At 34.4% G+C, this 12,904-nt stretch overlaps 1 protein-coding gene across 1 annotated transcript in view; it reads right to left on the bottom strand.

The window, feature by feature from the left end:
- Positions 1-751, bottom strand: part of LOC128990863 (proton-coupled amino acid transporter-like protein pathetic) — a 71,576-nt gene extending 70,825 nt beyond the window's left edge. The window contains exon 1 of the mRNA XM_054413486.1: positions 648-751. The gene's annotated coding sequence lies outside the window, so the exon portion shown is untranslated. The remainder of the gene's footprint in view (positions 1-647) is intronic.
- Between the last annotated feature and the right edge of the window lie 12,153 nt (positions 752-12,904).

Below are 12,904 nucleotides of genomic sequence, written 5' to 3'. Positions count from 1 at the left end.
CACATCTAAATATATTTTTTTTTTTCAGGAGATTAGCTCTTTGAATTAATCCTCTGACAAATTTAATTGAGATAAGAAAAAACAAATCCATTGAAATTTATATCCAATCCCCTCAAGGCCACATTGGACCAAGTAAATTAAAAAGTTAAAATTTTGAAGCTATTCTGGTTCAAATCAAAAACACCTTTATTGCTATAAAAATAGCAAGAACATTGCATGAGTCAAATACAATTAATTACACGCCAATATAAGGTAAACAAACAAAAAATAAACCTCTAACAAAAATCATACTTAAAAATCATGGACACTATAAAACACTCCCTCTAGTAAATTATTCTTAAGCCCCCTCCAAAACTGTAAATTGCACATTTTAAACATCAAACTGTTAGAACCCATTGTTGAGCTTGACAGCAAAGTGGCAAATATTTAAATTATTAAACCGACATAAGCTTTCAAATTTGGGTGTTGTTTTTTAACGATCTGTATATCAAGATGTATTGAAGGTGAGTAATTTTATCTGTTAATATGTATTTTAAAAAACACAATAAATTGAAAAAAATTCTGATTAGTGACACAACTTCACAAAAAATTAAATTTAAAAAAAAATGTGCATTAAAAAAATATTCTTATAAAGTGATAGTACATACCTTTTGTACGTTGTGCCTTCAGCATGTACCGTGGCTACCTTCACTTCTGTACCGCACACCGCACTATAGAAGACTATACTGATACCGATAGCAGCCAGACACCACCTACCCCCACCTAACACCTCGGCATTGGCGAACTACATCGCGTTTTTTGTCCATCGAACTTGACTTGAACCGGCGGCGAAATGACGTCATTGTAATTGCTAGAAGGATGAACGTGGTTTCGATTTCAAAGGCCGCGTTTTTTTCTGCATCGAGGACTTTTGGGAGGTGTTTTTGGTTAGGTGCAAAGTTGGATTAGTTGACATTGTGGTTAACAAGATTGTTACTTTTTTATGGGAATTTATTTTGAGAATAATAACAAATAGCTTTAAGGCTACATGCGTTGTAATCAGGGCTTGGTCTCGGACTTTAAGGGGAGACAAATTGGAACGGCCTCCCCGGAATCTCTGTTTGAATGTTTAAGATTTAATAATTATAAGATAAAGTAAAAGCCTAAGTGTGGGCAAGCTACCACATACATTCTCCCATTAGCTTGTCAACAAAAATAATTATAATGGGTTAGCGATAGGAATAAGTATAACAATGGGGAAACAAAAAAAATAGATATAATTTTTAACCAAACTATTACAGCATATGGGGTTCCACATTTTGTTAAGAATTAAAAGGACCATAACACGTTAAATTCTAATCAAAATTGATTAAGACGTTTTCGTGAAAATCTCCTTTTACCATTATTGTGTGTAGTATTATGAAAAACACGAATTAAAAAATTTTAAATCGAAGGGATCTTCTCGAGGTAAAATAGAGTAGTGCCCACATACAAAATGTTAGCAAAATCGGACTACAGGTGTAGTCTGTAACCCTGTACACACCAACAAACAAACGTAATAAGCACGGACAACTTCGAAAACAACTTGTTAGAGTTCAAGTGGACATAAAAAGGATATTTTAACTCAAAAATAAACTCTAAGATGTTGCCGAAAACAATACCTTTCTCCATACACTATGTATGGAAAAAGTAAAAACGAATTGTACCACACATTTTTTACTTTATTTGTACCTAAGATATATTGCATTACAAAGCGGGAAAAAGTTAAATAGTGTTTATTAAGTATTTAGTATTAATTATTAGAAGACACCATTAGGTACAAAAGTAAGCTTCAGTTTCCTAAAATTCTAGAAATCTATAACTAATTATTATTTCATACCAGAGAAATACAAATGCAATGAGTAACTTTAAATATTGGTTCATATTTTAATTCATTGACCAATCTCCAGAAAGAAATAAACACAAGGAATTGCATTTATGCATAAATCGTTGGTTATGATCAAACAAAAAACCGTCCTGTTCCCCCTTTGTTTACGGAGCTAACATGTGTTAGCTTATTTCCGCTTAACCAATGAGTTGTAACAAGTTACGTCAGAATCGGCATGTCGAGATTAAACACGTTGAAACGAAGTGACGTGGATTGTTTCGGAATATTCGAACATTGGTAAACTTCGTATAGCTTTTGGCACTGATTAAGCTCTTTAATCTTGGGTATTTTTATTTTTTGGGAATTTCTATTTTAATGGTGAGGAAACACAAAAAATTACATATTTTTTTCTCAAAACGGGTGGATCTGTTTTGTTTGATCACATTTTATTAAGTTTTTAACTCTAACCAAAACGGTACAACAACCCCCCAATTCTGTAAAGATTACGGTTCAAAAGTTATTTAATTTTTTGTGATTTTACCCATGCATAATTACTTCCATCGCTTACTCATTGTAAGGTTTTTTTACAAGCTAATATGAGAAAGCATGTTTGAGTTTGTTGATACAGTTTATTTTATTTAAAACGTTTTTATTAGCTTGCTTTCTTGTATGTTCTATACAAATGCAGTTCTGTTCTGCAGGCATGTTCTGTTTGCAATCGATTTAAACTAACTTCCCGATGAGTTAGACTTGAAACTTGAAACAGTTGAAACATTGCTTACAAATGGATGACAATTCAATATTATACCATTTAATTTTCATATTTCCCTTGGGCTACTCCCCATGGGCTTCCAAATTTTCAATGTTTACATTTTGGAAGAATTCAAATAGTCAATTAAGTCAGCTGTAAATACTTTTGACAGTTTGTTCAAAGAGCAGATGTTTAGAGGTACAGGTTCTGCTCTCGAGAGGTTCTAAAAATATAAAAAAAAAATTCAAAGTAAAGACAAAACATCTGATTACAGATAAAAAGGTTTTGGTTATGTAAAAGGACACATAAATATATTTAACATACTTACACATTAAAGGATAAAAAGTAGAAAATAATTTAAAATTAAAAAATCTTTTTAAAATACTATGTTTCTAAACACATTAACAATTAGAAAATAATTTATAAATATATGTTGGGAACAAATACTTGTAAGATGCAATAGATAATAATAGAGAGAACCGTATTCGTAAATTAGCTTTTTTCTGCGCCCAACATTTTTCGTTTTAAATCCCACAAGTACTGTATTTATTTGCCACACACATATTTGTAAATTATTTTTTTTAATTTTTAGTGCATTTATTTTTAAAAAGTTTTTTATTTTATTTTACTTAGTATCGAACGTACCACAGAAGAAGGACATAGCCTTAGGTATTTAGATTAAGGGTTGAAAAAATGAACAAATAAATAAAATATGGTTTAATATAGACAAATAATTATAAGTCACATTAGTATAATTACAACCAATGCTGACGTATAAGGTATGGTACATTTCATCACAGAATATAGACACCTGTCGATTCTTTAATATGTGATTTAATCATAGATTAAAACAATTTCAGTTCCTGTGATTTACAATATTATTACTTCAACAGATTTGTCTTATGCATTTTGTTACGGAAAATCCCAAATTTTAACCTCAAATCGTTTGGAGTAACATTCTGAACCTATTAACCTGATTTAATCTTCAACACAACAATGTACTCAACTATATCAGTGAAGGAAGTTTACAATCAGCTGTTTTGAATCAGTGTTTGAATTTACTTGGCGCCTGAGCAGTTTTCTTGGCCAAAATCCAACAACCCAGTCAAGGGTGTCAAACAAAGTGGGTACGAACTCGCCAACATATCACTAAAAACAACACAAAATCTTATTTATCTAAATTTAATATTAACACCTATACACTTATGGAAAAGAATCCCAAAATTACAAATTACTAAATGGAAAAGAATACAAGCAATTCGGATCCGAGGTAGTATTTTCCATACGGCTCGGATCTAAAGGGGGCCTCACAGGACATTATTTTCGTAAAAAAAATTTATTTCTTAGATAAAATCTGTTTGGGTTAAGTTTTTGATCCGAGCCTTTATTCTTACGATCGCCGAAAGCGTCTGCAAAGATTGCGCCATCGAAAATCACTATTTCACCGCGATCGCGGGAGACGATGATGATGTATCCGGAAGATCCGCAATCACAGATGTTAATTATCTTCTCCGTGAATTCAGGAGACGTACGTGATATTACAAGTGTAGCGCTAGTACGCTCACGATTTCATCGCCCAGAACTTTGTTTGTCTGCGATTGCAGAAGTCGTTGAAACCAATTGTACAGTAGTAGGCTACAGTATAACAATTAATATGTCTATATATTAATAGGCAAGCGTTTCTTTAAAACCTTTTTTCTCAGCTCGTGTGCATCGCAGGTAAAATCTACGCTTCCTGTTAGAAAGATATTTTCCTGTAGATGCGCAAAATCCCTTTATAAATTAAAATAGGCTAAAAAATGAGCAAAAAATGAATTTAAAATTTCAAAAAATGTACATGGGCATTTGGGTTGCCATGCTGGTGACGAAATAACAACATAATATAAACAGGAAATCTAAACAAATGTAAGAAATTCCAATCACATGTTTTATTTCCAGCGTGTGGAGAGAAAATAGGGAAGTCTGTAGATTACATATTGTTGGTCGAGTTTTCGACCACTGGACGACCTCTAGTTTTGTTAATTGCTAAGCTACTTTACAATGCAATTTGAATTTGACCTGACTCCATTTGGCCCGAAGTCAAACTAGTTTTCTTCTTATTTCCATGATGGTTCATTTTCCACAGAACTTCAAACTCAGACACAACAGTCATTTATTTTATAAACATGGCGTCATCAACAGTGAACTTTGGTAACATCACTCAAACTAGTTTTCTCTACATTTCCACAGAAAACATACAGTCTTTCTGTAACATTTCTAATATAAACAACAGCCCAGTTCGGCAGCGTGATTCGCAACTGACTGCTCTTCGCTCTTCGGCTACTGTATGGCAAGAGGGAGCTAAAACAATCCCTTTCAACCAATATAGTCCAGTCAATAAAGGTATTGTAGAGGACATGGAGAGGGGGAAATTTTTTTTCTGCGGGAATGTGTTCGGGGTTGTTAGAAGATAAAAATACCAAAAGTCCCCGCCCCTGGCTCTGCTGCTTCAGCGGGGGGAGGGGGGGAAAGACCCCATTTTTTAGTTTTTTATTTCTACACTGAAAACCGTGCGTCGTACGGAAAAAATGAAAATTATAAAAAGAACGATGATAAAATTCTCTACAAGAATGGTTATATTCATTTCTTATGTATATGCATTAGTTTTAGAGATATTCTCAAAATAATATAAAAATTATTTTCTAAATTGATTTTTTAGACATTTTTTTCTAAATAAATTCATGTAATCGATTAGCCTGCTGTTGTTTTACATTAGTAAGGATAGAAAACAGGTTTTGGAGCACTAACCTATATAATATAATATATCCATCGTATATATTCTGTTAAAAATAGTTTATATAAATTTATTTAAGTTATGTATTTTTGTCATGGAAACAAGTAATTTTGGCATAATTAATTATTACACTAAAAATGAAAAAGATTATGTTTGCAGCTACATTTGTCCAGGTTTATTTATAACAATTACCGAAACCAAGACTTTTAATACTATTGTTCATGATCTGACTCACTTGGGACGAGAGGGTCCGACTTCTGTCCCAAAAACAGATGCCATCTGGAACTGAAAACCACCATCTAGGACATTTCCATCATTCAATTCTTGTTGATTAGACTCAATATTGGCTATCGAAGTAATAATGCGGTGTAGGCTTATTATATTCTTCATCTTCCTCACTCATCAGAATGGGCATTCCATGTAAAAAGTTCCCTTAGCTTAGCAGTTCTGGCATAACGGCCAACGAGGAACAATTAATGGACATTTCATTTCATGTACATCTTTTATTGCTACAGTTCTTAGTATATTTGTAAAAAAACAAGCCCAACATTTCTCGTGGGTTCATTGGTTAAAACTGAAAACAGATTACCTTTTTGCACTCCCAACCCCACATTTCTGAGGGTAGTTGGTTTTCCAATCAGAGTTGTCCTTGATAAAATGATACAAATAATGAAATTTGATATATTTTTAAACTGACAGCAATGTTGAAAATCCCCCACTCTTCCCTGAAACTCAAGACATCATGTCAGTAGCATCTGGGGTTGTAAGAAATGAATCCGTTAACTGTTACGATGATGCTCTATTACGTGGTCAGTAAGTAATAAATCAAATGGTAATCATTTTCGGACAACAAGTTATCACTGGAAAATATGGCTTTCCCTTTGTCCTCTGTGGGTTCAACCATCGATATTGCAATGCTTAAAACGTTGTAGCAAAACCTTTAATTCTGTTTCAAAGGATTTGTATAAGTTAAAAAAGCTATCAAGATTTAAAGGTTTGTTAACGATGTGAACTTGCTCCATTTCTATTTATTTAATGAGAGTGGTATGAGAAAGACCAAAAAGACTGTTCAATACTTTAGCAATTCAGAAAACAGCACGAAGATGGCAGACCAAGAAAGACGCTACAGATTGAAAAAGTCAGTAGCAGTAGCAGTCCCAGCATTTAATTTCAGGGGGGGGGGGGATAGCCACCGGAGGGTCCAACCCCCCTCAAAAAATTGTGGAAGTTAAAGCATAATTATTACGTAGTTTTATATGTATTTGAACTCTAAAATATCTTCAAGCTAATAGTATTTATGTTAGGTAATAAAATATTTCGGAGAGGATATATACCTCCCTGACCCCCCCCCCACACCAGGGACCGCCACTGGTCAGTAAGTATTCATTTGAGACACTGAGGTAAGGTTTCAGAGACACTGAGACACCGAAATTATAGTAACCAGGAACAGTTAATCCCTTAACCAAGTTTTTTTGCAAATGTACTAAAGATTATAACAGTGCCACATGTGCAATTTGTGCATGCAATAAAATGTCCAATTGTACCCCGTTATGCCAGAACTGCTAAGGGAACTTTTTACATGGAATGCCTATTCTGATGAATGAGGAAGATGAAGAATATATAAGCCTACACCGCATTATTACTTCGATAGCCAATATTGAGTCTAATCAACAAGAATTGAATGATGGAAATGTCCTAGATGGTGGTTTTCAGTTCCAGATGGCATCTGTTTTTGGGACAGAAGTCGAACCCTCTCGTCCCAAGTGAGTCAGATCATGAACAATAGTATTAATAGTCTTGGTTTTGGTAATTGTTATAAATAAACCTGGACAAATGTAGCTGCAAACATAATCTTTTTCATTTTTAGTGTAATAATTATGCCAAAATTACTTGTTTCCATGACAAAAATACATAACTTAAATAAATTTATATAAACTATTTTTAACAGAATATATACGATGGATATATTATATTATATAGGTTAGTGCTCCAAAACCTGTTTTCTATCCTTACTAATGTAAAACAACAGCAGGCTAATCGATTATATGAATTTATTTGAAAAAAAACGTCTAAAAAATCAATTTAGAAAATAATTTTTATATTATTTTGAGAATATCTCTAAAACTAATGCATATACATAAGAAATGAATACAACCATTCTTGTAGATAATTTTATCATCTTTCTTTTTATAATTTTCATTTTTTCCGTACGACGCACGGTTTTCAGTGTAGAAGTAAAAAACTAAAAAATGGGGTCTTTCCCCCCCTCCCCCCACTGAAGCAGCAGGGCCAGGGGTGGGGACTTTTGGTATTTTTATCTTCTAACAACCCCGAACACATTCCCGCAGAAAAAAAATTTCCCCCTCTCCATGTCCTCTACACCCCTCTTTTGAGCATTTATTGACTGGACTAATAGGACTGTTTTCCTAGCGACGCGGTGCATGACTAAATTAAATGCAAATCTACGCATTAACAGGCCCAGCGTGATTGGGAGCTCTCGAGAGCAGTCGGTTACGCACGAACCACGTTGGGGCTGTAGGTACCGAACTGGGCTGTTGTCTACTTAGCAATGTGGAGAAAACTAGTTTGAGTGATGTTACCAAGTTACTGTTGATGACGACAGTTTATTAATTGACTGTGTCTCTGAGTTTAAAGTTCTGTGAAGCATAAGCCATTCTGAATTCAAAAATAATTTGAAGAAGCAAAAGATTTGGTGTAGGATAGGACCAGGACAAAAAAAAACATGTCGGGTAAGGAAGAGGACTAAGTCCTAAAACAGCCTCAGTCCAGTAGGGTTTCAGCTCTCTGGATTGGAACATCAGAAGAACAAGAGTGAAATCAAACATCTAGGACCAACTCACCCAAACAATATCAATGGATTGTCAAAATCATAAACCTTACCGGTACTCAAGAATATTCAAAGACTGAAATTGTTTGTTTTATCAATTCTCCACTAGGGGCAGGAAAGTGTTTTTGTTTTGCTCAAATTAAAGCCATACCATATAGACCATGAGCCACCAATATGAAACCCTCCCCCTCCCGTGGGAATTTATGACTTGTACTTTTTTTTGGTATTACCTACCAGATTAAGAATTCAATTGTTTGCCTCTTTTAAATTACAGCGTATTCCGGAAAATAAAGAAAAACTGTTAAATTTAAAAACTGTTTTATTTAAATTAGATAAGGGTAGCCTGCGTTAATTACTGGTGAAATATTTTTTATGGACTTCTTCAGTATGTATTCAAAGGCTTCAAATGAAAATAAAAAAAGTTAATAAAATACCCCCGCTGCAGCCAACCTGCAGGCAATGCGGATTTCAAATTGGCCTGAATTGATTTTCAATTAAATCTATTTAAATAACATTAGATTTAACGAGTACCTCTAGGAAAGAGATTTTAAGAGATTCTATTTAAGTTAAATAAATTTTATTGAGAAATTGTTTACGTATATTTTACTGGAATTTAAGGTTCCAGTAAAATTAACGCATAAAACTTTGTTTTCCTCGTATCAAAATCGGATTTGCGACAGTAATTTTCTTTTTAAAGGCCTGGTTCCACAGGATGCGGAATCTCCGCCGTGCGGTGCGATTTTTTCCGCTGCGGAATTAAAACGACACTGGTTTAATGGAGTTCCCATGTGTGCGGTTCCACTGACTTGCGAATCCGCATCCCGAAATTTCCGTTCCGCATGGCGGAGAAATCATACTGGTCTGAGAGCAGTAGCAGTGCGGATTCCGCCAGCGGAGAAGAGCCATCAAATATTGTGACCGTGCAGATGTTTGGGTATCAAGTGTTGAACGGGATCTGATCGTGGTTGAAACCCCTTAAGTTTCGTTAAATAAATAGCAAAAATACTAAATATTGGTACATACCTTAGTGTTACCGATAGTTTCATCTCGGCATTCAATGGTTGTTTGTCTCGATTAGTAGCGTTGGTGGGTAACTTAAGTCATCTTTGATGAGATCAACCATAAAGAAAAATTGGTCTTTTGACACACGGAAGTACCGCTTAAACTTAGTTTCGTTGTCAACTAAATGATTACGAACCAGAATGTTATACGCCCCTTCACTGTCCCGATTCTTAAATGTGTCACTTCGGTCACTGCGACTTGACACTAACAAAGATAAAAGATCGACAACATCATCATCAATGTCTTCATATAGCATCAAAGCCAAAAGGGCTTTCCTCTTTCTATCCATACTCGTCGCTAGTTTGGACAGAACTGAATCTCCGCAACGTTATTTTCGCAGTCTGTAGAACCACCCCTCTAATTTTTCGCTGCGTAATTTTCCGCTGCGAAAAATTACGCACCGCATGGCGGAGATTCCGCATCCTGTGGAACCATAGCTTTAATGTCTTTAAAATAATGTGCTGATTGATATGGGTTGCCTTTACAAACATTTAAGTTACTCTTAGCAACCCTGTTTGAAGGTGGGGGGTGAATTTCAAAATATCACCAAAAAGAACCTTACATTACCCTAGAAACGTGTATTGAAGCTTGTTTTAATTTATGCATATTTGTGCTGAGACCATTCATTATTTAGCAGGTTAACCCGTTGTTCCTTATTTTTACCATTATAGCTAGGATTTTTTTCCAATCCCGTGGATCTTGATTTTGGACCTCTCATTAAAAACGTGTCTCCAAATCCCCTTCTCCCTTTCAATGTTTTTAATAGATACATCTAAATAGGTATCCGTAATAAAGTATATCCTGGTGAATTTCGGAAAACGGCTGAAGGCAATCTGTGCTAGTTCACCAGAGGTTTCTGGAATATTAGTAAGATCCTAAAAGTAAGCCATACCGTCAATTACATACATACATTCTTCAATCTTGGAAGGTTCATCGTCTACTATATATACCCTTGTTCTCCAAAGCATGGAGCAGTTTGGCCTTTTCTGTTTTTGTTGGGCATCCATCGGTAGTGGCTAATGCCCATGGTCCTGGATCTAAAGAGTGTGTCATCAGCTTCTCAAGGTTAATATCATATTCCTGGGACAGCAGTAAAACTCCAGAAAAATATTTCTTTTAGCTCATATCTCAACTAATCTGTTTGCATGCAGCTTTCCCTAGATTATCTACATTGAGTAAATTGTCTTCCACCGATTCCGGTACAGGTCTTCCAGCTGATAAACAGACCATCTAGGAATTCTGATCACGGTTTTCAACTTCAAGCAGAATAATGCATTGTTCAAAAGTATCAAGTACAGTACTTGCAAAATAATTTGCTCACTTCATTCATTTCATTTGCTTGCATGTCACTGTGAGAACAATGTGATGACTTCACCATACTTGCATTTTCAAATTCTAACTAGCTGTGGGCCTGTCCTACGTCAGGAACCAACTAATCAAATCAAATCAAACTAAAAAATCTATACTAAAGGACCCATGCTGCGCTGCAGCGTTAAAATAAATATCATATCTGAGAAATGATCAAATTTTTGATTGTGTAATACAGTATCTTAAACTTAACTGATTCAAACGATCAATAGCTCAAATTAAAGCCTATAATTGACTGATTATTTTGAGTCTAAAACATATAAAAAACGTAAACAATTGCTATTGATATTCAATCATAGAAAAACCTTATAATTTTTTATGTTGGATGTTCACCTTGCATTTGCTTGAAACCCGTCCGATTTCAATAACTAATATCTTAAAAGCAAGTTGGTATTTCACTGAAGGTTCTTAGCCCAAAATATATAGGGTACAATTATAAATGGTAAAATACCGTACAATTTAAATTGAAATATGAATTAAAAAATATATCAAATCTATGTTTTTTGGTCGAGTAATAAAGTAGATAAATATACGATGATGCTTGATGTGAAATATATGTGTGCATACTACCAATTTGAGACCTCAATCATGAAAATCGGTCGGGTAAAAGAGCCAAACGAAATCGGAAATGAAAAACAATTTTTTTTTATGTATATATATTCTAACCATCATGATATTTTCGTGTTTTCTGGAACATGCTGTAATTCACAAGTGGCAAACACCTAAAATCTTAAAGTACGTGTCAGTACGAGCACAAAAATGTATATTTCAAAAATTCCCACCAGGGGGGGAGGGGGGTATAGACCAGCCTCCGCTCTAATATTATGAAGCTTAAAGTGTGATCATCCACTTTTTTCTTTAGTTTTTACTATACTGTTAATATAAAAAATGTAATCGGGTAAAGAAGCATTACAGTCCACAATCAGAGGCTTTTTATAATAAACTATCAACTTATATTATTAGTATTTGAATTTTTAACTTATTCTGTGTCTGTTTCTTAATATAAAACTTAAGTTTACGAATTTAAAAAAATTACTTTTGAGTGTCGGCATTGACTATTGAATACTGATAGTCGGTGTCGGTTACGTGTTTTTCTTTTTCATACTTTATTGTAGGATTACTACCAAATGCAAACAACCTTTTGATAACATTTTTGACCATAACATATTTTATGCTTTGTATTTCAAATAAAATATTTTTATAATCCTTTAAACATGTTTTGGACGTTTAATAAAATAACAATTTATAGCAATTAAATATAAATATACAAATCAGTTGACAAAACAAGAAAAAAATAGATTAATACATACCTAAGAGTTGCAACAAGTTTAATTTCTGGAAATATTGTATTCCTAACTCTATTGACTTCAAATCAAAGCTATATCACTACGCAACAAGTCAACAAAACAGGAAAATTGATCTTTTTCTAAAGGATTCCTTCATTGTCTTAAAATTACTCCCGTGGCTCCTAGATTCAAACAGTTCACCACAAGTTTTTTTTTACTTTTGGGTGGAAGAGCTAGGGCTATGTAGACTGGCTGGGTAGCTGAGTGGTTATAGTGCTCGCTTAGTAATCAAAAGGTTGCCGGTTCGATCCTGAGAAAAGTCAGTAGCTTTTTGATGGTTCGAAACTGGACCCAGCTGTTCCTGATCATTGGGTTTGAAATAAATGATCCTGACTATTGAAACCGCTGATCTTAGTAACAAAGCTACACAGGTCATCACACACCATTCTACACTCATCCTTTACTCATATTTGGGTTAAAATATGCACCTAGGTGGGCGTCCCCATCTCAATGATTGATAATTGAAAATTGATAAATGATATGTCCACATCTTCATCCATCCCTTCCTCTTTGACCATCAGCATAAAAGTGAGACACTTCTATCTCCGATCCATTACAGAACGCTACTAAGGGACCCGCAAATTTGCCAGTCATCAGCAGATTTCTTGAAAACACTTTCGCGCTGCATCTTATTTCAATCTTGCTGTTCCTGACAACACTGCGTTCTTCAGCTTAGCGTAGCATGCAGTTTGGTTAATAAGGTTGGAAGAAAACACTAAAAGAATAGGATATTGAATTTCCAACTGTGAAACCTATTGCTGGTATTGATATTTCTAAGCAAATTTCAATAGAAACATTTGTTATTGGTACAAAAATCTCCATTACTACCATTCCGCTCCTTCTAGTTATTTCCATTGTCAAGCGTTTAACGTATTTTCAACTTCAGGAAGAAGGTAAATGAAACAACGAG

The sequence above is a fragment of the Macrosteles quadrilineatus genome, unplaced genomic scaffold (genome assembly GCF_028750875.1).
Source record: "Macrosteles quadrilineatus isolate MER2022 unplaced genomic scaffold, UCM_ALF_1.0 Scaffold_3__2_contigs__length_128488019, whole genome shotgun sequence".
In the NCBI taxonomy this organism is placed as follows: Eukaryota; Metazoa; Arthropoda; class Insecta; order Hemiptera; family Cicadellidae; genus Macrosteles; species Macrosteles quadrilineatus.
This window is presented reverse-complemented; position numbering and strand designations above follow the sequence as displayed.